General features: G+C 43.2%; 1 protein-coding gene across 1 annotated transcript in view; it reads right to left on the bottom strand.

Moving 5' to 3' along the window:
• Positions 1–21,287, bottom strand: part of LOC308100915 (zinc finger MIZ domain-containing protein 1-like) — a 308,008-nt gene that overhangs the window by 220,616 nt on the left and 66,105 nt on the right. The window contains 1 exon segment of the mRNA XM_080450101.1: positions 16,071–16,224. The gene's annotated coding sequence lies outside the window, so the exon portion shown is untranslated.

Raw genomic sequence — 21,287 nt, 5'->3', positions numbered from 1 at the left:
AATCTAGTGGGGTCAAAGTACAATATTTGCCTCTGAGATGTAATGAAGTAGAAGTAAAAGTACTGAACATTGGAAATACTCAGTAAAGTTTGACTTAAGTACAGTACTTGAGTAATTCTACTATACTTGTGGGGACAATTTTGGTCCTCGCAAGTATAGTAACACACACACACACACACACACACACACACACACACACACACACACACACACACACACACACACACACACACACACACACACACACACACACACACACACACACACACACACACACACACACACACACACACACACACACACACACACACACACACACACACACACACACACACACTGCAGGTGCAGTTTGCCGTTCAGTACTTTCCGCCACTGCATCAAGCCCTGGGAAAGCGCTGGCACACGTGTGAGCGGAGCGGGGTTGAAATTGAAAACCTCCCAACAGCTGTCTCTATTTAAGACGGCTTCATAGAGAAAGAAAAGAGCAGCAATATTAACAGGAGGGAATGCAAAAAGATATGACAGACTATGCCGAGGCGTAGTACAGTGTATTGAGCACCGGGCGTTGCCATATTTACCGTTGCTGTCGCCGGGCAGAAACCTATTATCTGTGTGTATCTATTATAACTTTTTCTTATAATGTGTTTTTTGATAAATTAAAGGTATAGGGTAAGTGATGTTTTTTGGTTAAAGCAAAAGGTTTTTTGTTAAAAGGTTAAAGCACTATATTGTGAGCTGGTATTGTCTTTGGTTAAAATAAGTGTTAAATAGCTCTATATTCTGATAGAACTCATTGCTATAGAGTGTTTGTTCAGTAATAAGAGTCTCCCATGTCTCTCCAGCTCTTTATTTAACAGAAAATACATTTTCAGATGGGTTGTCAAATTTCAGCCAATCAGGAGAGAGTACCCATTCATGAGCTTCATTTTTTATTGTGTCAGCTCATTTCTTTGTGTCATCACTTCCAATTTCACTTGTTTAATCTGTATCCTGTCTGAGTTCTATATCCTGATTGGATACAATTGGTATCCAGACCTGAAAATGCATTTTCTGTTTAATAAAGACTTTCAGAATATAGAGCTTTTTTTTTTTAACATAACTTATTTTAACCAAAGAAAATCACTCACCCTACCTTTTAATGCCCTACTTGATCATACTACGGTGTCACACAAAAGCATCAAAAGTAGCAGATCCGCAAGTTTCAAACTTTTTGAATTTGAATGCTGAAAAGTAACAGAGTTGGACATAATGAGGTTTCCACCCGACAGAGACGATATATGAAGAATATGTTTTCAAAATGGTTTCCTGCCACCAGGTTGATGCTTTCAACTAAGACAGTGGTTTTCATGTCAAGGACCCCCAAATTAACACTTATTAGCCTGTGGACCCCCATTTGAAAAGACATGCCAGGGACCCCCATAAGAGAAGATTTTTAAGGCTCTAGCGGTGATTCTCAACAATTTTTTATTTCAAGGACCCCCCAGTTTGACATGCATTAGGCTACAGACCTCCATTTAATGATATTTCTATATCTGGGACCCCAATTTATATTGTAAAATCAATGTTAATGTAACTCTGAGAGTGTACAAATGGAACCAAATGGACCATTTGGTTCCATTTGTGCACTCTCAGAGTTACAGACCCATAAGGGTCCATTTGGTTTCTAACTATCTGTCCCCGGACCCCACTTTGAGAACCAATGAACTAAGGTACTGCTGAGTAAAAGTACACAAGTATTGACCTAAAAATATACGTACGGTAACAAATAAAAGAAAACAGACGATCTACAAGCTCACAACGCATCGCGATGCCACACGTTTTGAGCTTGTAGACGGGCTATTTTCGAATTCGGGCTTAATTGGTTGATGTATGTTTTGAAATAATCATCTAAATCTACAAAGTAACTTCTTTCAAATAATTGTAGACAGTGGAGTCAAAAGCACAATATTTGCCTCTGAGATTAGAAGTAAAGTACAGTACTTGAGTGACTGTAACACTGGGTACTGCATAAACTAAAGCCTGACAGAGCCATACATACTCCATGTAATGTGGTTGGGGCCAGGTCATGGTTGTTTTAGCAAACCTTTCCGAAACGGTCAGTTTGTGCTACAGTAAAAATACTTGCCACTGACAGTTCCCTCCCTATAGATTTTCCCAGAAAATAACTCTTAACTTTCAAACGTAAAACCAGTGGTGTAAGGTAACATGTACTCAAGTACTATACTTAAGTACAATTTTGGGGTATTTTTTACTTTACTGGAGTATTTCCAAATTTCAGTACTTTTACTGCTACTCCACTACACCTCAGAGGCAAATATTGTACTTTTTGCTCCACTACAATTATTTGAAAACTTTAGTCGCTAGTTACTTTGTAGATTTGGATTATTATTACAAAACGTACATTAACCACTCCAGCCGTATATACATTTCGGCCATTTGGAAATAGCAGATCTACAAGCTGCAACGCATTGTGAGCTTGTAGATCTGCTATTTTCAATACATTTGAAAACTGGGTTTTGATTGATTGATGTAGTTTATTTAGTAAGACATGAGAATAGTACATGACAGAACATAACAGTACATGGAAGTACAAATTCACAATACACAGTCTACTAAACTGGAACTCTCATTAAGCACGCAGCTTGTTTAAGATGAGAACCCCATGCACACAAATCATGATGACATATAAGAGGCAGACAGATATACACACTACTATACAGAATGTCATACAATCAGCTTTCAGGTTACTGGTATGAAGAGAGAAAAAAATATATATATACAAAAGAAGAATATGAAGGAGGGGGGGGGGTAGGGGGGGTAGGTTAAGACTTAGACAAGGGCCATTTTCGAATTGCAGCCGAAGAAGAAGGTGTATCTTTATGGGCAGTTTTGAAAGTGAGTAGGGTTTTACACTCCTTTACTCCTTTTGGTAGGGCATTCCACATTTTTGATGAATAGCATGAGAACGAGTTCATTCCCTTAGTTGAGCCAAATCTGGGTTGAACATGATTTGTGGAGCTGCCTCTGGTGTTATGATCATGGACTTCATTAACATTTTGGAAGTATTTTGACAAATACAGGGGGATCCCAATGTTGTGGTGTATCTTGAAGACCAGGCCCATAGCAAGTTGCTGTACTCTGTCCTCAACCCTAAGCCATCCAAATATCCCAAAGTATAAAAGGTTAAAGTGGTTCAAATGATTGTGATGCTATACATTACCCCCCCCCCCAGCTAGGCCACACACCAGAGCCATTCAAGGAGAGTTGCGTCAACCTCCGTCCACTTCTTCGGGCCAGGTCTTCTACATAGCCGTCTACTGGCGAATAGTGACAAAGCCCTAAACCAGGAAGTTTACGGAATGCATTGGAGTCTATGGGCGTTTGTCACTATTTCCAGTTTACATGAACCACGTTGACCGACCCTGTTTCTGCCCCCTCAGTGGCGGAACTCTCTAATATAAGGCTCTGGGACACACTAGTAAATACCAATGTGTTCCTAATCCAGTCATTTTAGAGGTTTATTTGGCTATTCGAAAATAGCAGATCTACAAGCTCATAGCGCGGCACCGAGTTCCGCGCTATGACTCGAGCTTGTATATGCTTCTGGGGGGTTCCTGGAACAACATAATTTGAGATAGGGGTCCGCGGTCAAATACATATATCATTCTGGGGGTCCTTGACATGGAAAAGTTGAAGCACCACTGATAGAGCAACATACGGTTAGGATTTAGAAAAGATGTTTAGATATGGATTTGGCCGCGGACCCCCACCTCAAAATGTTTTGTTCCAGGGACCCCCCAGAAGCAAAGATTTGAGTTACAAATGCTCTCTTTAAAAAATATATATTTCAAGATATACAAGCTCATGAGCTTGTAGATCTGCTATTTTTGAAAAGCCAAAGAAATCTGAAAATGACACAAGATACATTCCCGGATTGAATGGGTTAATCAGTTTCACCTGGTTAAATAAAGGTTAAATAAGTACTTCTCAAGCTTTTTCATGTCAAGGACCACCGAATTAATATGTATTTGGGCCGCGCACACTCATATGAAAATGTTTGAGCCAGGGGGACCCCCCCCCCTACACGCCATACAATATTTGTGTTATCAAAATGCTTCAAAAATATTCAAAATATTCACGTTTTTGGAAGATTTTTTATTAGCAGATCTACAAGCTCACAACTTGTGTGCATCATCACAATGTTGTGAGCTTGCTATTTTATATGTGATGCTATTTTATATCCCTATATTAAGCGGCAAGCAGGCAGGGAAAGAGACACGCGAAATGTTCCAGAATGTGTGTGCGTGTGTGTGTGTGTGTGTGTGTGTGTGTGTGTGTGTGTGTGTGGAGAGAGGGGTTTAGGGGGAGTAAAAGCGAACAAGAAGAGAACAGCCAGCTTCTTGACAGCCGTACGTGTGTTGTGGCGGGGGCGGGCGAGCGAGCGACGGCCTGTCCGTCCGTCCGTCCGTCCGTCCGTCTGTCAGAGCGGATATTTCTGTCTGCTTAGCGGCTGGCCCGCTGGCTTGCCAGAGACACTATGTCATCACTGGCTGCCTGCTGTCACTGGCTAAAAAGGAGCGAGGCAAAGAGACAGAGAGAGAGAGAGAGAGACAGAGAGCGTGTGACAGAGAGAGAGAGAGAGAGAGAGAGAGTGACAGAGAGAGAGAGAGAGAGAGAGAGAGAGAGAGAGCGTGTGACAGAGAGAGAGAGAGAGAGAGAGAGAGAGAGAGAGAGAGAGAGCGTGTGACAGAGAGAGAGAGAGAGAGAGAGAGAGTGACAGAGAGAGAGCGTGTGACAGAGAGAGAGAGAGAGAGAGAGAGAGTGACAGAGAGAGAGAGAGAGAGAGAGAGTGTGTGTGACAGAGAGAGAGAGAGAGAGTGACTGACAGAGAGAGAGAGAGTGTGTGTGTGACAGAGAGAGAGAGAGAGAGAGAGAGAGAGAGAGAGAGAGAGAGAGAGAGAGAGAGAGGAGAGAGAGAGAGAGAGAGAGAGAGAGAGAGAAAGAGAGAGAGGAACAGCTCGAGCAGCTGTCTTGGAGGCTTCTCCGCTCTGTCACTAGGTTAACACCCCCCCCCACCACCCCTCCCTTCACCGCTAGCCTATATACCTTTATCCCTATAACCATTAAGACCCGAGGCCGATTCCACAAATGCTCTCTAAATCAGTAGTTCTCAAATGTTCAAAAATGTTCAAAAATAGCAGATGTACGAGCTCTTCGCGCCGCGCTGTGAGCTCGTACATCTGCTATTTTTGAATAGCCAACGCTAAGATGTAAAATGACACAGATGGCCGTTTCCCCAGGTTTTAATGGGTTAAAACACGTTACGATCCTTTGAATAACTTCCTCCATGACGTTGTGGTGGTGTTTAATGCCGATATTTCCTATTTTACTGCCACGTGCGGCTACTAGCAGCCATCTCTGTCATCTGATTGCAGTCACCCTGCTGTCTTCAGTATGGCACTTTGATTACAAACACCTGTCTGTTTGGGGTTTTTTTTGGCCAGAAAAGATGGCCGTGAGATGATGTAATGGAATGTCGTTTTTTGTTGACACTTAACGATGACACTTAAAAAGACGAATACAAGTTATTTATTCTATAACCCCCAAGCTGCTATGATAGGTTGGGTTTAACCACTTCCAACACGTCCGTACTCAAAAAATAGTGCATCTATAGAGCACCGAAGTCTGACGTAATTTACGCATCCTACCTGGGTCGCGGTTTTCCACCCCCCGTTCTGAATCCCCATAGACGTCTTTAATATCGCGTCAAATAAGAACTGTGTTCCAAAAATAAACAAATGACCCCGGCGATTTGGCTCTTATGGATATGAAGCATCAACTGAAGGTGAGAAAACGCTAATATTACTTCCGCCGAATTAGTACAATTTTCGCAAGAAACAGCGCTGTATCAAATATGAGTGACTGACTATCATAAACGATACAGAGCCACCTCCCTGACAATATCGCCGAGACAGTTTGTTTCTTTTTGGACCACAATTCTTATATGAGACGATTCTAAGATGACCCAATGTTATTCTCCATAGCGAAATTTACTTTACGACCCAGGGGATGAACGAGTGGCGTCAGGACTTCTGTACACGTTGTCATACGACAGGTTATATAGGGCTTAAGCTAGTATAGAGCCCTGAGGGGCTCCGCTCAACAAAGTATGGGGTTTAAGTGGTTGCTAAGTGGTGAAAAAAAAAAGTGACACGATGTTTAAGTCTCAGAGGTGGGAAAGCGTATAAGAGCCAGTTGGTATCAGTGTAAGGAGATTTTCACGGTCGGTGCCGTCTACCACTGTGGTGTAGTGGTCTACTCGTCTGGTGGCCTCTGTGTGTGTGATGATGCTAGGCTAAGAGGAAACCCCCGTACGTACCTACGTACGTACGTACGTACCTACGTACGTACGTACGTACGTACCTACGTACGTACGTACTGTCAATGTTGGCTCTCACCCCCTGCCTGGTTCCTGTGTCCTGCTGGCCATGGTGTATAACAACACAATACTCCTCTGTTTGTGTGCCTTACGTTAACGCCGCTTATCTCTCTGTACGTAACCTGAACCCCTCCTCAACCTATATGGGTGTGTGTGTGTGTGTGTGTGAGTGAGAGAGGGAGAGAGAACTCTGTTGCAGCTGCAAAAACCCAACTCTATCTGTTTCTCTCTCTCTCTCTCTCTCTCTCTCTCTCTCTCTCTCTCTCTTCAGAAAGCGTTGCAGGGACTTGCCAGTATTTTCATTCCCTCTCCAGGCATTTCCGCACACTAACAAAGCCCAGCCCGAGTGATGAAACACAGAGGAAGCAGCTTTTGTGAAGGGGAGCCGTTTTCGATGTGCGCGCGTGTGCGTGTGCGTGTGCGTGTGCGTGTGCGTGTGTGTGTGTGTGTGTGCGTGCACACCCTGGCTTACAGAGCTTGTTACATACAAAATGTGCCTTTTGGCTCATAATAAGTAAGTTAGTAGGCTAATGGGACTTTGTTTTTGGTAGCAGTACAGCGCTACCAGAACAACCGTATCCGTTTCAGAAAAGGCAGAGTTGTAATTAACTGCTTTAATACCTCGTTGGGTTAATTGGTGTATGTTTTTTCCCTCCTTTTTTTTCCCTTTTTTTTTTTTCTTTTACAGTTATGCCCTTTCACAGCCCTACTTCCTCTCTGTCCATCGCCACAGGAAATGTGTGCTGTAACCCGGGTCACAATTCTCCAGGGTGTCGTGTCAATAGGAAGGGTTTTCAATAGAGACCCTATAACACCGTACAAAAAAAATGCCATCTCCTTTTGTTTGTTCAACTTAACCCTTTAAGAGCGGGAACGCACCTGTGTGTCATTTTTAGATTTCTTTGGGCTATTCAAAAATAGCAGATATACAAGCTCACAGCGCGGCACTTATGAAGTTGTAGATCTGCTATTTTTGAAAAATAGTGATTTTTTTGCAAATCTTTGAATATATATATATTTTTAAGCGAACATTCTTAATTAAAATCTTTGCTTCTCGGGGATTCTACAAATGTCTTCTAAAACAGTTTTTTGAAAAAACGTATGTTGCTATAATCAGTGGTTTTCAAACCTTTTCATGTCAAGGACCACCCAAAATGATATGTATTGGCCGTGGACCCCCATCTCAAAATATGTTGTTCCAGGGACCCCCCAGAAGCAAAGATTTGAGTTAAAAATGTATATGTATTAAAAAAAAGAAGAAGATTTGAATAGCAAAAAAGAAAAGAAAAAAAGACACAGATTCTTTCCCCGGTCTTAATGGGTTAAATGGACAAGGAAACAGGAAATATACACTTAATGTCCCCATATGTGTGCTAAAGAGCCCTGTGGGTTTTTTCATTGAGTTTTTTCAGGGGGCTTTTTCTTCATAAAGCCCGTTTTGTGTGCAGCATTGCCCTTTTATTTTGTTAAGTCCTCAACGTCTTTTCTGTCAGACATTCCCCCCTTTTCTATGTGTGGATAGCGGTTTTCCACCAGATTTCTCTTGGGCCGCGGCCAGCGCTGGGGTCTACACGCTCACACGCGAACACAATTTCCACTGCCTCGCTCTGGAGGTCGTGACACAGCTACCGAAACTTCTGGATGATGGGGGCAGTGGTGTAAAGTAACTGAGTACATTTACTCAAGTATTGTACTTATAAGTACAATTTTGAGGTACTTTTACTTTGCTGGAGTATTTCCAATTGTTCCAATACTTTTACTTCTACTCCACTACATCTCAGAGGCAAATATTGTACTTTTACTCCACTGCTTTATTTGAAAACTTTAGTTACTAGTTACTTTGCAGATAATTATACATTATTACGTTATAAAACATACATTAACCACTTTAGCCCTATTTTAAATTTGAAAATAGCCGATCTACAAGCTCAAATAGCCGATCTCACAACGCGTCGCGATGCGACGCGTTGTGAGCTTCTGCTATTTTCAAACATTTTAGTACTTTTACTTTTGGTACTTTAAGTACATTTTGACAACAATAATTTGTACTTTTACTCAAGTACATTTTTAAATCCAGTACTTGTAACAGAGTACTTCTACATTGCAGTATTGCTACTTTCACTTAAGTAAAACATTTGAGTACTTTTTCCACCACTGTCGGGAGCAGAGGTACTGTACTGTACGTTGTGGGTCTGGGGGGTTAAAACCGCCATGACTGGAGCCTTTTTTTGTGAGAGCTGATGCTTGTCGTATTTTTTTTACTCCTGTGGGGGGGGGGGGGGGGGGGGGGGGGTGTCCGTGGACGTTTCCCCCGGCATCCCGCGTGGCTTTGACGGCCAGAGCCGTTTTCTTTTTTTTTTGACACACGCGTATGCCCCATAAACAGGGATTTGGCCCAACCGGAGAAAATAACCTCGATAATTACTGGGTTATAATGTGGACCTGCCCACAGCGGGAGGGAGAGGGAAGAAAGAGGGAGAGAAGGAGAGAAAGAAAAAAAAGAAAGGAAAAGGGGGATAGACTGCCAGGGATAGAGGGAGAGGTGGGGAGAGAGAGGGAGAGGTGGGGAGAGAGAGAGAGAGAGAGAGAGACTGCATCCGCCTGTGCATTCCTCTTTGCTGTGTCATAGTAGGGCTGAGTTCTCCGTCAGTCACTGTGCAACAGAGAGCTCCACGAGGCACACAGGGCCATGCGCTGGACGCAATGTTTGAAGCCACTGGTTCTCAACCATTTTCGTGCCAAGGACCCCCAAATTGATATGCATTTGGCCCCCCCCATATCTGAAAATGTTTTGTGCTAGGGGCCCCCAGAAGGATCTTGTGAATCTGCGATTTTACAAAAGCTGATAAGTGTAAAAATAGGGATAAAGTCGTAAATGTTTAAACCCTCGCGCTCCTACAGTAACGACGGACAAATACGAGCTGCCTGACCACAAGACAACACGGTCGAATGAGGGACATGTTATGGAGACTGACATTAAGGGGAGAGACATTCACTCAGATGAGCGATGCTAACTGTATGCTCTGGCGTTCTGCAAAACAGCAATAGATGCTTGTTCATATCTATCTATCTATCTATCTATCTACTGTATCTATCTATCTAGAGATACTACTGTCTGCCTCTCTGCAAAACAGCAATAGATGCTTGTTTATAGTTTGCCCACTCTCTACATTCTCTCTGTTCACAAAACGACATCATCTCTTATGAGGACGAGGAAAATGTCTCAATTTCTACTATACTTGTGGGGACGTTTGGTCCCACACACGTACGCGCGAGCGGTCACGTGGCCTCCTGTGGTCTGGTAAGAGTTGGCACCATTGCCGCGGCCCTGCGAGACTGAATGTGTGTGTGGTTGGCTCTCTGCCTGCCTGTCTGCCTTCCTGTCATTCAGCCTGGTTAAAGAGTCCTTGTTGAAACCGACCGCGCCGGTGCCCGGGCCACTACGGGAGCCATTCACGTCTGTAAAAAAAAAAAAAAACGGGCGCAGCATAACAGCCAAGTCCTGTCAACGAACGGTGCTCTTGCTATACCGCATGCCCGCGTATATATAGACTGAAACACTGCGACAGTGCAGCGGTCTGTTTGGTAAAGAAGGTACGAGCTCACCACGTGTCACATTTTCATTATTTGTGAGGAAATTCCGTAAGAGTGAAACAGGACAGGAGTTTAGGCTACTGCTAAGAGCAAGTGTCAAGAGCCATTGATCATTCATTTGAATCAGCTGTGTGGAGGGAGATCTCTGTAGGATAAGTAGGCAGACTAATATGATCCTTTAAGATTTCTGTCAGGTTGTGTTCCCATATTATTGTTGACTGACACGCATCACTCAAATGAATTGAAATACTGACAACAGGCCAGTGGTGGAAAGTAACTAAGTGCATTTACTTAAGTACCATACTTAAGTTAAATTGAGTATTTCCAATACTTTAACTCCACTACATCTCAGAGGCAAATATTGTACTTTTACTCCACTACAATTATTTGAAAACTTTAGTTAATAGTTACTTTTCAGATATAAATTATGATATTATGAAACATACATTAACCACTTTAGCCTTATTTTATACCTAGGCTATTTGAAAATAGCAGATCTACAAGCTCACAACGCGTTGCGATGCGACACGTTGTGAGCTTGTAGATCGGCTATTTTCAAACATTTTAGTACTTTTACTTTTGGTACTTTAAGTACATTTTGATGCCAATACTTTTGTACTTTTACTCAAGTACATTTTTTATTCTGGACTTTTACTTGTAACAGAGTATTTCTATATATTGCAGTATTGGTACTTTTACTTGTACTTTTTCCACCACTGCAACAGGCAACAGGAGGCGATGCCCATAATTCACGCAAGGCCTCATGGGACACTGCGAAACTCGTGGATGCAGGCCACCTTCAGAAAAACACATAATTACCACCTTTCCCCTGTACAGACCCACCCTCAAAAGCCGACCCTGGGGGTCTCTGGCACGACACATTTTCAGATGGGGGGTCGCGACCCCCAAATATATATCAATTGGGGGGTCCTTGGCACGAATATGTTTGCAAACCACTGCTTTACGGGGTCCCAGCCGGCCGCTCTGCCCCCTGAGCCCGCTCTGAGCAGAGGAAACGTGTGTGTCTGGATGACGGCGGTGGTGGAAAATGTAATCAAATGTTTTACTTAGGTAAAAGTATCAATACTGCAATGTAGAAGTACTCTGTTACAAGTAAAAGTCTGGAATTCAAAATTTACTTGAGTAAAAGTACAAAAGTATTGGCATCAAAATGTACTTAAAGTACCAAAAGTAAAAGTACTAAAATGTTTGAAAATAGCATACTGTATCTACAAGCTCAAAACGTGTCGCATCGCGACGCGTTGTGAGCTTGTAGATCGGCTATTTTCAAATAGCCTAGGTATAAAATGGGGCTAAAGTGGTTAATGTGTGTTTTATAATATAGTAATTTATATCTGCAAAGTAACTAGTAACAAAAAAAAATCTAAAAATTGTAGTGGGGTCAAAGTACAATATTTGCCTCTGAGATGTAGTGGAGTAGAAGTAAAAGCATTGAACCTTGGAAATACTCCAGTAAAGTAAAAGTACCTCAAAATTGTACTTAAGTTCAGCACTTGAGTAAATGTACTTAGTTACTTTACACCACTGGCTGCCGGCCGTCATCTATGCCATCGTGTGTCTGTCATGTGACCGACTACATGTCACCTTCTGTAGCTGCTCTGGCAGCTGCCAACTGTATGTGTCTCTCTGTCTGTCTGCCTGCGTGGACTCTGTGTTACTGTGCGTGTGCGTGTGCGTGTGTGTGTGTGTGTGTGTGCGTGCGTGCGTGCGTGCGTGCGTGTGCGACGCATGTGCGTGCGTGCGTCAAATCTCAAATGAAGCAGAATTGGAGAAATAAGACTACAGTATCTATTGGGCAATTTCTAAGAGTCAGGCTTACAATTAGGACAATATAGGTCGGGGTTAGGAGTTAGGATTGGGTCCTCACAAGTATAGTATTGTTATTGTGTGTGTGTGTGTGTGTGTGTGTGTGTGTGTGTGTGTGTGTGTGTGTGTGTGTGTGTGTGTGGTGTGTGTGTGTGTGTGTGTGTGTGTGTGCGTGTACGCAAGTCGTGTTAAATCTGTCGCTCTCTATGTTCTGACGTCCGTGTGCTAATCGCTTTGGCTGATCCCTGCCAGTGGTTCGTGTGTGTGTGTGTGTGTGTGTGTGTGTGTGCGTGCGTGCGTGTGTGTGTGTGTGGCAGATGTTCCACGGGCTGCAGCACTGCACATCCTTCACACGCGGCAAAAGGAAGATTAACCATCCTTTTATTTATTTATTTGCCTCCTGTATCTCTCCCCGGCACTCCAACGCCACCACCCAACACCACCCACAGGCCCTCCTTTTTAATCCCTGCCAGGAAGGAGCATTGGGTGGAGAGCAAGAACATATATAGCAAAAAATTAGAAAATGAGAAATAGAGCTATAAGGTGGCAGAGCAACTCAAAGGGATATCGTTGCTGTCGGGCAGAAACATCTTATCTCCATATTATAACTTGTTGTGTTTTTTTTCGTAGATTAACGCTCTACTTGATCATACTATAACGTCACACAAAAGCAACAAAAGTAGCAGATCGACAAGCTTGAAACGCGGAGCTTGTCGATCTGCCACTTTTGATGCTTTTGTATTTGAATCCGGAAAAGTAACAGTTTTGGACATATGAGGTTTCCGCCCGACAGAGACGTTATGAGAAGGTATGTATTAAAACACATTCTGTGCCAGAGTTTTATTAAAACAGTGTACGTTGAGTGCCAGAGATCTCACCGTTCGTAACGCTGCGCTGTTTAGGGCTGTAGACTCCACGACGAGCACCCGGATGTAAACAATGGATGCGCGCGCGACGATGGATGGTCCTGGCTAACGCCTGGAACAATAACATCTCTCACGCGAGTCGCCATTGCGGAGTGATCGCGCACCGAAAATGACTCGTTTTCCACACTGTAAAAAGTTAAGGAGATGCGGAGGTTTTTAATAAGGAGATAGAATAGGTTTTTTTGGCACGGTGATCCATCTGTCCCTTCCATTTAAGAGGCACCGTGGGTGGTTCCAAAGTTGCCCTAGACCCCCCCCTTGTGGAAAAAAACGAAAAAAACTAAAACATTGATAACACGGTAAATCCCGGTTTTGGCGCCTAAGCGCTAAACATTGAAAACACGGTAAATACCGGTTTTGGCACCCAATGTGTTAAATCAACTGTGTTGCGCTGCAAAGTGCAAGAGCTAAAGCTACTAGCTCCTGAAATCAGTTTTATTACATCATGTACCTTTTCCCTTATACAGTTTGCATTCACATATACTAGCGCCGAGGGATGTCGAAATATTGTCGTTATCGTCATACTGTATCTCAGTAACAAAAATGCATATCCCCATATATGGAGCACCATGATGTCATCAAATTGATGTCATAGTACTGAAGTCACAGACTGGCCTGGACTCCATATTTGGGCATGGCTGACACAGAACTCCATATATGGGCATAAAAGGGACACAGACCGACAGATACAGTATCACCATACATGGACATACTCAGTCATGGAAAAAGTACTACATTTCTTTACTTAAGTAAAAGTATCAATACTGCAATGAAGAAATACTCTGTTACAAGTGAAAGTCCGGTATTCAAAATGTACTTGAGTAAAAGTGCAAAAGTATTGGCATCAAAATATACTTACAGTACCAAAAGTAAAATTGGGACATTATGCAGAATGTCCCATTTCACAAGTTTTTAAAACTTCCTTTGAAAATAGCAGATCTACAAGCTCGGCTATTTGTAATTAGCCAAAGTATATAGGGCTGGTTAAAGCGGTTAATGTATGTTTTTTAATAATAATCAAAATCTGCAAAGTAACTAGTGGAGTAAAAGTACAATATTTGGATCTGAGATGTAGTGGAGTAGAAGTAAAAGTATCGAAAATTTGAAGTACTCCAGTTATGTACAATTTTGAAGTAGTTTTACTCAAGTACAGTACTTGAGTACATGTACTTAGTTACTTTACACCACTGGTCATACTAAAAAGGGACATGCAGACAAACAGATATGTCCATACGTGGCCAGCAGGTACAATGGGGTTCTAAAATGGGTATTGCATAACCGGAGGGGCATTGGTTCCCGACTCGCATCGTTCCCGTGCAACACAGTCTCACTCCCAAGAAGGCACATATTGCCTTTTGGTCAGAACCCCAGGAAGGCACTATGTGTTGTCCAGGGCCGCCCCCGACGGCGTGTAGCGTAGTCTAGCATTCTTTTCAATGGAAGATTAGGGAGACCAACCTCCAACCACCGCTAAAATACCTAAACGTAGCTTTTTTTTTACGGGGCTGCGGCTTTTGTGCGGGATAACGTCATGTTATTTTGTTCTGCTCTGCAGGTGTTGAGGGGCCCCGCTCAGAGCCACAGGCATCTCATCTCGGGGGCCTGGGCTGGGTTCTTGGGCAGAGCCCCAGCGCGGGGCCCGCAGAACGTCGCCTCATCATAACCAGCAGCAGACGGACCCTATGTGTGCCCTGATTCCTGCCCCAGGAAACCCCAATGAAAACCAGCCGCGCCGCACTGCGCTGCACTGTGCTGTCTGGCTTTCTGGTTTCCGTGCAACAAAAAAAACACCCTCCTCCTCCTCCTCCTCCTCCTCCTCCTCCTCCTCCTCCTCCTCCTCCTCCTCCTCCTCCTCCTCCTCCTCCTCCTCCTCCTCCTCCTCCTCCTCCTCCTCCTCCTCCTCCTCCTCCTCCTCCTCCTCCTCCTCCTCCTCAGGAAAGACTTTAATAAGCACTTTTAACCTGGTGTCCCTATCTCGGACGTGTCATTATATAGGTGAACGATTTCCCCCAAACGTCCACAAATTTGGAAAGATTTAACCTATTTAAGAGCAGAGGCCGATTCCACAAATGCCTTCTAAATCAGTAGTTCTCACATCTTCAAGATTAAAAAAAAACAAGTGACACGCTGTGAGCTTGTATATCTGCTATTTTTGAATAGCCAACGCAAAACTTTTAAAATGACACAGACGCTTTCCCGGTTTTAATGGTTAACATATATCTAAAAATTCACCAAAACCTGTGTGTGTGTGTGTGTGTGTATTTATGCGTGTCTGTCCCGGGCATAACTCGGACAACGTCCGACCAAGCGATTTCAAACTTGATTTTAACCAATTTGGCTATTCAAAAATAGCAGATATACAAGCTCATAGCGCGGCACCGAGTGCCGTGCTACGAGCTTGTAGATCTGCTATTTTTGAAAAATCGTGAAAATGTGTGCAAATCTTTGAATATATATATTTTTGCAGTGGGCATTCGGTTGGACCGACAGTTTCGAAGAACCGCGATAAACAATCACAAAAAACCACAACACAAATATCTGTATAACAAATGTCTGCGGTATGTGGAGGAACGCACCGAACCTCTGTGCGCTTTGGTGGAAGTGTACTGGCATCGGCTTCCCTGATTGGCCGACCAGACACCCATCGGCTTCACAGATTGGCCGAGCATGTACGTCGTCAACACGACGTCAGGATACTACAAGCTTATAGAGCACCGAAGTCCTGACGTCACTCGTTCATCCCCAGGTTTGCGGAAGTAATTTCTCTATGGAGAATAACATTGGGTCATCTTAGAATCGTCTCATATAAGAATTGTGGTCCAAAAATAAACACCGCGTGTCGGCGTTATTGTCAGGGAGGAGGTTCTGTATAGTTTATGATAGTCAGTCACTTATATTTGATACAGTCTGTTTCTGGCGAAAATGTAACTAATTTGGCGGAAGTAACATTAGCGTTTTCTCACCGTCAGTTGATGCTTCATATCCATAAGAGTCAACCCGCCGTGGTCATTTGTTTATTTTTGGAACACAGTTCTTATTTGACGCGATATTAAATACGTCTATGGGATTCAGAACGGGGGTGGAAAACTGCGAACCAGGTAGACAAACAAAGGATGTGTAAATGACGTCAGACTTCGGCGGTCTATAGCGCGGCACTCGGTGCCGCGCTATGAGCTTGTAGATCTGCTATTTTTCGAATAGCCAAAGAAAAATCGACAATGACACAGACGCGTCCCGGATTGAATGGAAGTCAATAGAAACGTGAAGATTACTCAGATGTTTACCTGCACAGACTGTGAGCACGGAGTGTGGCGGCGTCGTAGAGGCGTTCTCCTCCCCCTCCCCCCGCCGCCCTCCCTTCATGTATTCCTCAGGCGCGCGACTCCCGTCCTCCTCCGCAGCCCCTCTCTTCCTCCTCCTCCAGTCTCGAGATGTGCTCTGAAGAGGAAGCAAAGAAAACAAACAACACGCTGTTATGTGGATTCAAACCTTTTTTTTCCTTGTTGCACAAACTGGTCTGGTGAAGAAGAAGAAGAAGTGCACCTGAAGAACACTGCACCTGCTGAGGCTTTTTCTTTTTTTTTTACACCTCGCCTCATGGCGGCATGTGCACACACATCTGCAATTCTGCATTATGATGCTAATACTCTATAGAACACGTACACAGCTGCATTTGATGCTATTGTTCGATAGAACATGTACACACCTGCATATGATGCTAATACTCTATAGCAGTGGTTTTCAACCTTTTTCATGCCAAGGACCCCTACATTGATATACATTTGGCCGCGGACCCCCATTTGAAATTGTTTTGTGTCAGGGACCCCCAGAAGCAAAGATATCCGTTAATTTTCGCTTTAAAAAATACAAATATTCAAAGATATGCACACTTTTTCAAGGTTTTTCAAAAATAGCAGATCTACAAGCTCATAGTGCGGCACTCGGTGCCGCGCTATGAGCTTGTAGATCTGCTATTTTTGAATAGCCAAAGCTAAGTGGTTAAAAATGATTGTGACGCTATGTTAACTAATTTTGCTGGGGACCCCCTGGTACCCCCCCCCCCCCAAGGACCACTGGTGGTCCCCGGACCACTGGTTGAGAACCACTGCTCTATAGAACATGTACACACCTGCATATGATGCTAATACTCTATAGAACATGCACACACCTGCATATGATGCTATTGTTCTAAGAACACACACCTGCATATGATGCTATTGTTCTAAGAACATGTACACACCTGCATATGATGCTATTGTTCTAAGAACATGTACACACCTGCATATGATGCTATTGTTCTAAGAACACACACCTGCATATGATGCTATTGTTCTAAGAACATATACACAGCTGCATATGATGCTAATATTCTAAACATCATGGACCTTCTACTACATAATGCCTTCTGTATCTATAGATCTTCCAGATTTTAGTTCTGCTTCGATCCCGTCTTTACATTTCTCTCCTGCTGTTACTCTAAGACTTTCACCCACGTCTTTACACGTGTAAACCTGTGATGTGACAATGAAGCTGATAATGATTCTCGGTTATGATTTTTTTTTTTTCTCCTCTTTCTGCAGTGACATTCCAGTGAAAAGCCAGGTTCAGACAGAGGGTAAATGAATGATAGACCCGGGTCCCTGAAAATAAAAATAAAACGTACGCAGAAAGCCACTGGGGAGTTTTCTACACAACCCCTACCCCCCCGTGCACACACACACACACACTTACTCTACCACCTAAACCCTTGCTGAGAACAGACAAACCAATGAACCACTGCACCTCCCATTACGGCACCACGGAGCTTGTATACTGCAGCACCCCCCAAGCCCCCCCCCCCCACACACACAGGAACAATGTCCTTCCTAAAGGTTATCAGCAGCCCAGCACTTGGTCAGCCATCATACCCGAGTCCACACACACACACACACACACACACACACACACACACACACACACACACACACACACACACACACACACACACACACACACACACACACACACACACACACACACACACACACACACACACACACACACACACACAGCCTTAGTTAATACACTTCCTTTTCAGACTCTCCTTCTCAGACCCCCTTGCTTTGCTGGGAGGAGGCGGGGGGGGGGGGGGGGGGGGGCTTCGCAGCAGCGCGGTTCTCAAAGTGGGGGTTCGGGCCGGGGACCACCACAGGGGTCCTTGAAGGGGTTCCAGGGGGGGGTCCCCAGCCAAATTAGTTTTTGAATCACAATCAGTTTAACCACTTTAGCCTTGTTATGTTATAATTCGGCTATCTACAAGCGGCTATCGCGATGCAAGCTTGTAGATCAGCTATTTTAGAAAAATGTTGAAAGAATGTGATTTTTCTTTTTATATTTGTAAAGATTTCTTTTTTGACCCATTCAAGCAGGGGAACGCATCTCGTGTCATTTTAGATTTATTTGGCTATTCAAAAATAGCAGATCTACAAGCTCATAGCGCGGCACAGAGTGCCGCGCTATGAGCTTGTAGATCTGCTATTTTTGAAAAATCATGAAAATGTGTGCAAATCTTTGAATATATATTCTTTAATTTGTAACTCAAATATTTGCTTCTGGGGGTCCCTGGAACAAAATGTTTTACAACTGTTCACTTTCAAAAATACATATTTAAAGATTTGCACACATTTTCACGATTTTTCAAAAATAGCAGATCTACAAGCTTGTAGCGCGGCACTCGGTGCCATGCTACAAGCTTGTAGATCTGGCTATTTTTGAATAGCCAAAGAAATCAAGAAATGACACAGATTCTTTCCCGGTCTAAATGGGATAAACACAAATCTTCTCGAACCGGGGGGGCGTCCCTGACATGAAAATGTTTTGAGAACCACAGAGGGCCAAAAAACACCAGCCCCGGTGCAGAGCCGCAACTGAGGGGCCTTAATACCCAAACACCCTGCCAATCCTGACACTCTATAGACTCCCCTTTCAATGACATTTTACAAGCACTTGGATGGGTTTAAGTAAAGGTACTGTGGGGGGACGGGGGGGTCCCGCCATATATTTTAACACCCACCCATTCATTCAATGGGGTGGGGGGGTGGAGGGTGGAGGGTACGGGGAGATTATCCTTTTTAGAGGGAAGAGGGGGTGGATTTTGGTCCCTGGCCATGAAGAAGTAGTAGAAGAAGGGATGGGGAGGAGGAGGTAGAAAGCCATAAATACACAGAGAGAGAGAGAGAGATAGAGAGAGAGAGAGGCGAGCAAAGCAGGTGTCGCTGACAAATGTGATTTACAGGACCCATGTCCCATACAGCGCTGACAGGTAAGCCTATTAGGGCCGCTATAACACGCACCGATGGGCCCTCTTAAACATGACACCATCACTGTGGTGGGAGAGAGAGGAACGCACAATCTTTACTTAACCCTTTGAAGACCCGAGGTCCCGTTCTACCAAGTGCCTTCTGAAATCAGTAGTTCAGTTTCAGTACGTTTTCGTGCCAAGGACCCCCCCCCCCCCCAAAATGATTATGTAATTGGTCGTGGACCCCTTATCTGAAGACGTTTCGTGCCAGGGACCGCCCCAAGAAGAGAAGATTTGTGTAAAAAAGAAAAAAATCGAACTGCATAAAACCGGTCTCAATTGCGTACATATGTATGTTTTGTAATAATAATCTGCAAAGTAACTCGTAACTAAAGTTTTCAAATAATTGTAGTGCAGTAAAACGGTACAATATTTGCCTCTGAGATGCAGTGGAATAGAAATATAAAGTATCGAAAAATGCTCAAGCAAAGTAAAAGTACTTGAGTAAATGTATTTCCCCCACCGGAGACCATGACAGTGGGAGGAGGTAATGATGATATCTTCATGTTAACGCGTCTGGATAAACTATTACACTTGCAGTGGTTAATTAATTGCTCTTATCGTCTCCTTTATCACAATAACATCTGCTTTTCAACAGACAAAGAGAAGTTTTCCATTAGGATGACATCATTCAGCAGCAGTATTAGAGGTGAGCGACGTTTAGAGGGGAGAAAAAGAAAGAAAGTAAAAAAAAAAAAAGAAAGAGTCCAATATGGGTTTTCCAACAATGTGGGTTAGATTGGATTCCAACAAAAGAATAACATTAAGTAGGGCCGTTTTGCTTTCATAGTTTGAAATGAGATCAGGTTTCATTGTCAGCGAGAGAGAGAGAGAGAGGGAGAGAGCGGGGTATATTGTGAGAGCCCACTGCTTTTCTGCGTATTGTTGTTGTCGGGCAGAAACCGTGTACCTCCATTTTTCAACCTCTTGTGTTTTTTCGTAAGTTAATAACCTGTTTATTTGTACAAAATGTCGCGCCTAAGTAGCGACAAATAGCCTGTGTTCCACTGGATACCAGTGGTGGAAAAAGTACTCTAATGTTTTACTTAAGTAAAAGTATCAATACTGTAATGTAAAAGCACTTTTACTTACTCTAAGTAAACGTCCGGAATTCTAAATTTACTTGAGTAAAAGTACAAAAGTATTGGTATCAAAATGTACCAAAAGTAAGTACAACATTTTTTGAAAATAGCCGATCTACAAGCTCACAACGCGTCACATTGTGACGCGTTGTGAGCTTGTAGATCGGCTATTTTCAAATAGCCTAGGTATAAAATAAGTGGTTAATGTATGTTTTATAATGTAATAATTTATAACTATAGTTACTAAAGCTTTCAAATAATTGTAGTGGAGTAAAAGTACAATATTTGCCTTTGAGATGTAGTGGAGTAGAAGTAAAAGTATAGACAATTGAAAATACTCCAGCAAAGTAAAAGTACCTCAAAATTAATGTACAGCACTTGAGTAAATGTACTTAGTTACTTTACACCACTGCTGGATACCAGCGGAACACAGGCTCTTTTGTCCATTCCCTGAAAAGTAACGGCTTTGGACGTACATACACGCTTTCCCGCCCGACAACAGCCGCGATATTAGAAACCGCTGGAGAGCAATCGCTGAAAAATGCAAACGTTTATGAGGAAACTAATGAACTGGAACGTCAAGTGGAGATCCTGCAATCGACTTTCGACTTGTGATACTCGCAAAGGAAAACATGAAACTAAGGAAATTGCTACCACTCGGGCAGCGCCCTACACAGTACAGCATGTGTATGTATGGAAGGCATTAAGAGCCGCGCAGTATTGGTAATAGGCTCTATGCACAGCAGCCATATTGGAAAGAAATGGGGCCTCTTTCTTACTTCCTTCACATGTTTTACCAACGATACTAACTCTTTAACTGCCAGAGTATATATAAAATGCACCCCCTTCACTGCCAGAGATTTTGGTGTTTTCTAACCTTTTCAAGTAGTCACAGAATATTTATCTCCAGTATAATTGATCCCCTGATGGTTGCTAATCACTTATGGTTTTCAGGTGTGGTTTCACAAATGTCAACGAGGTCATCGCGACCTCGTTGACATGTGTTGTTTGATGTTTGAAAATAGCATGTTTCACTCAAAAATACACAGTAAAACACAGGAAAAATTCGATTTTTTTCT

The sequence above is a fragment of the Gymnoscopelus braueri genome (genome assembly GCF_963280865.1).
Source record: "Gymnoscopelus braueri genome assembly, chromosome: 14".
Classification (NCBI taxonomy): domain Eukaryota; kingdom Metazoa; phylum Chordata; class Actinopteri; order Myctophiformes; family Myctophidae; genus Gymnoscopelus; species Gymnoscopelus braueri.
The sequence above is the reverse complement of the archived record's forward strand: the minus strand, read 5'-3'. Positions and strand labels throughout refer to the sequence as shown.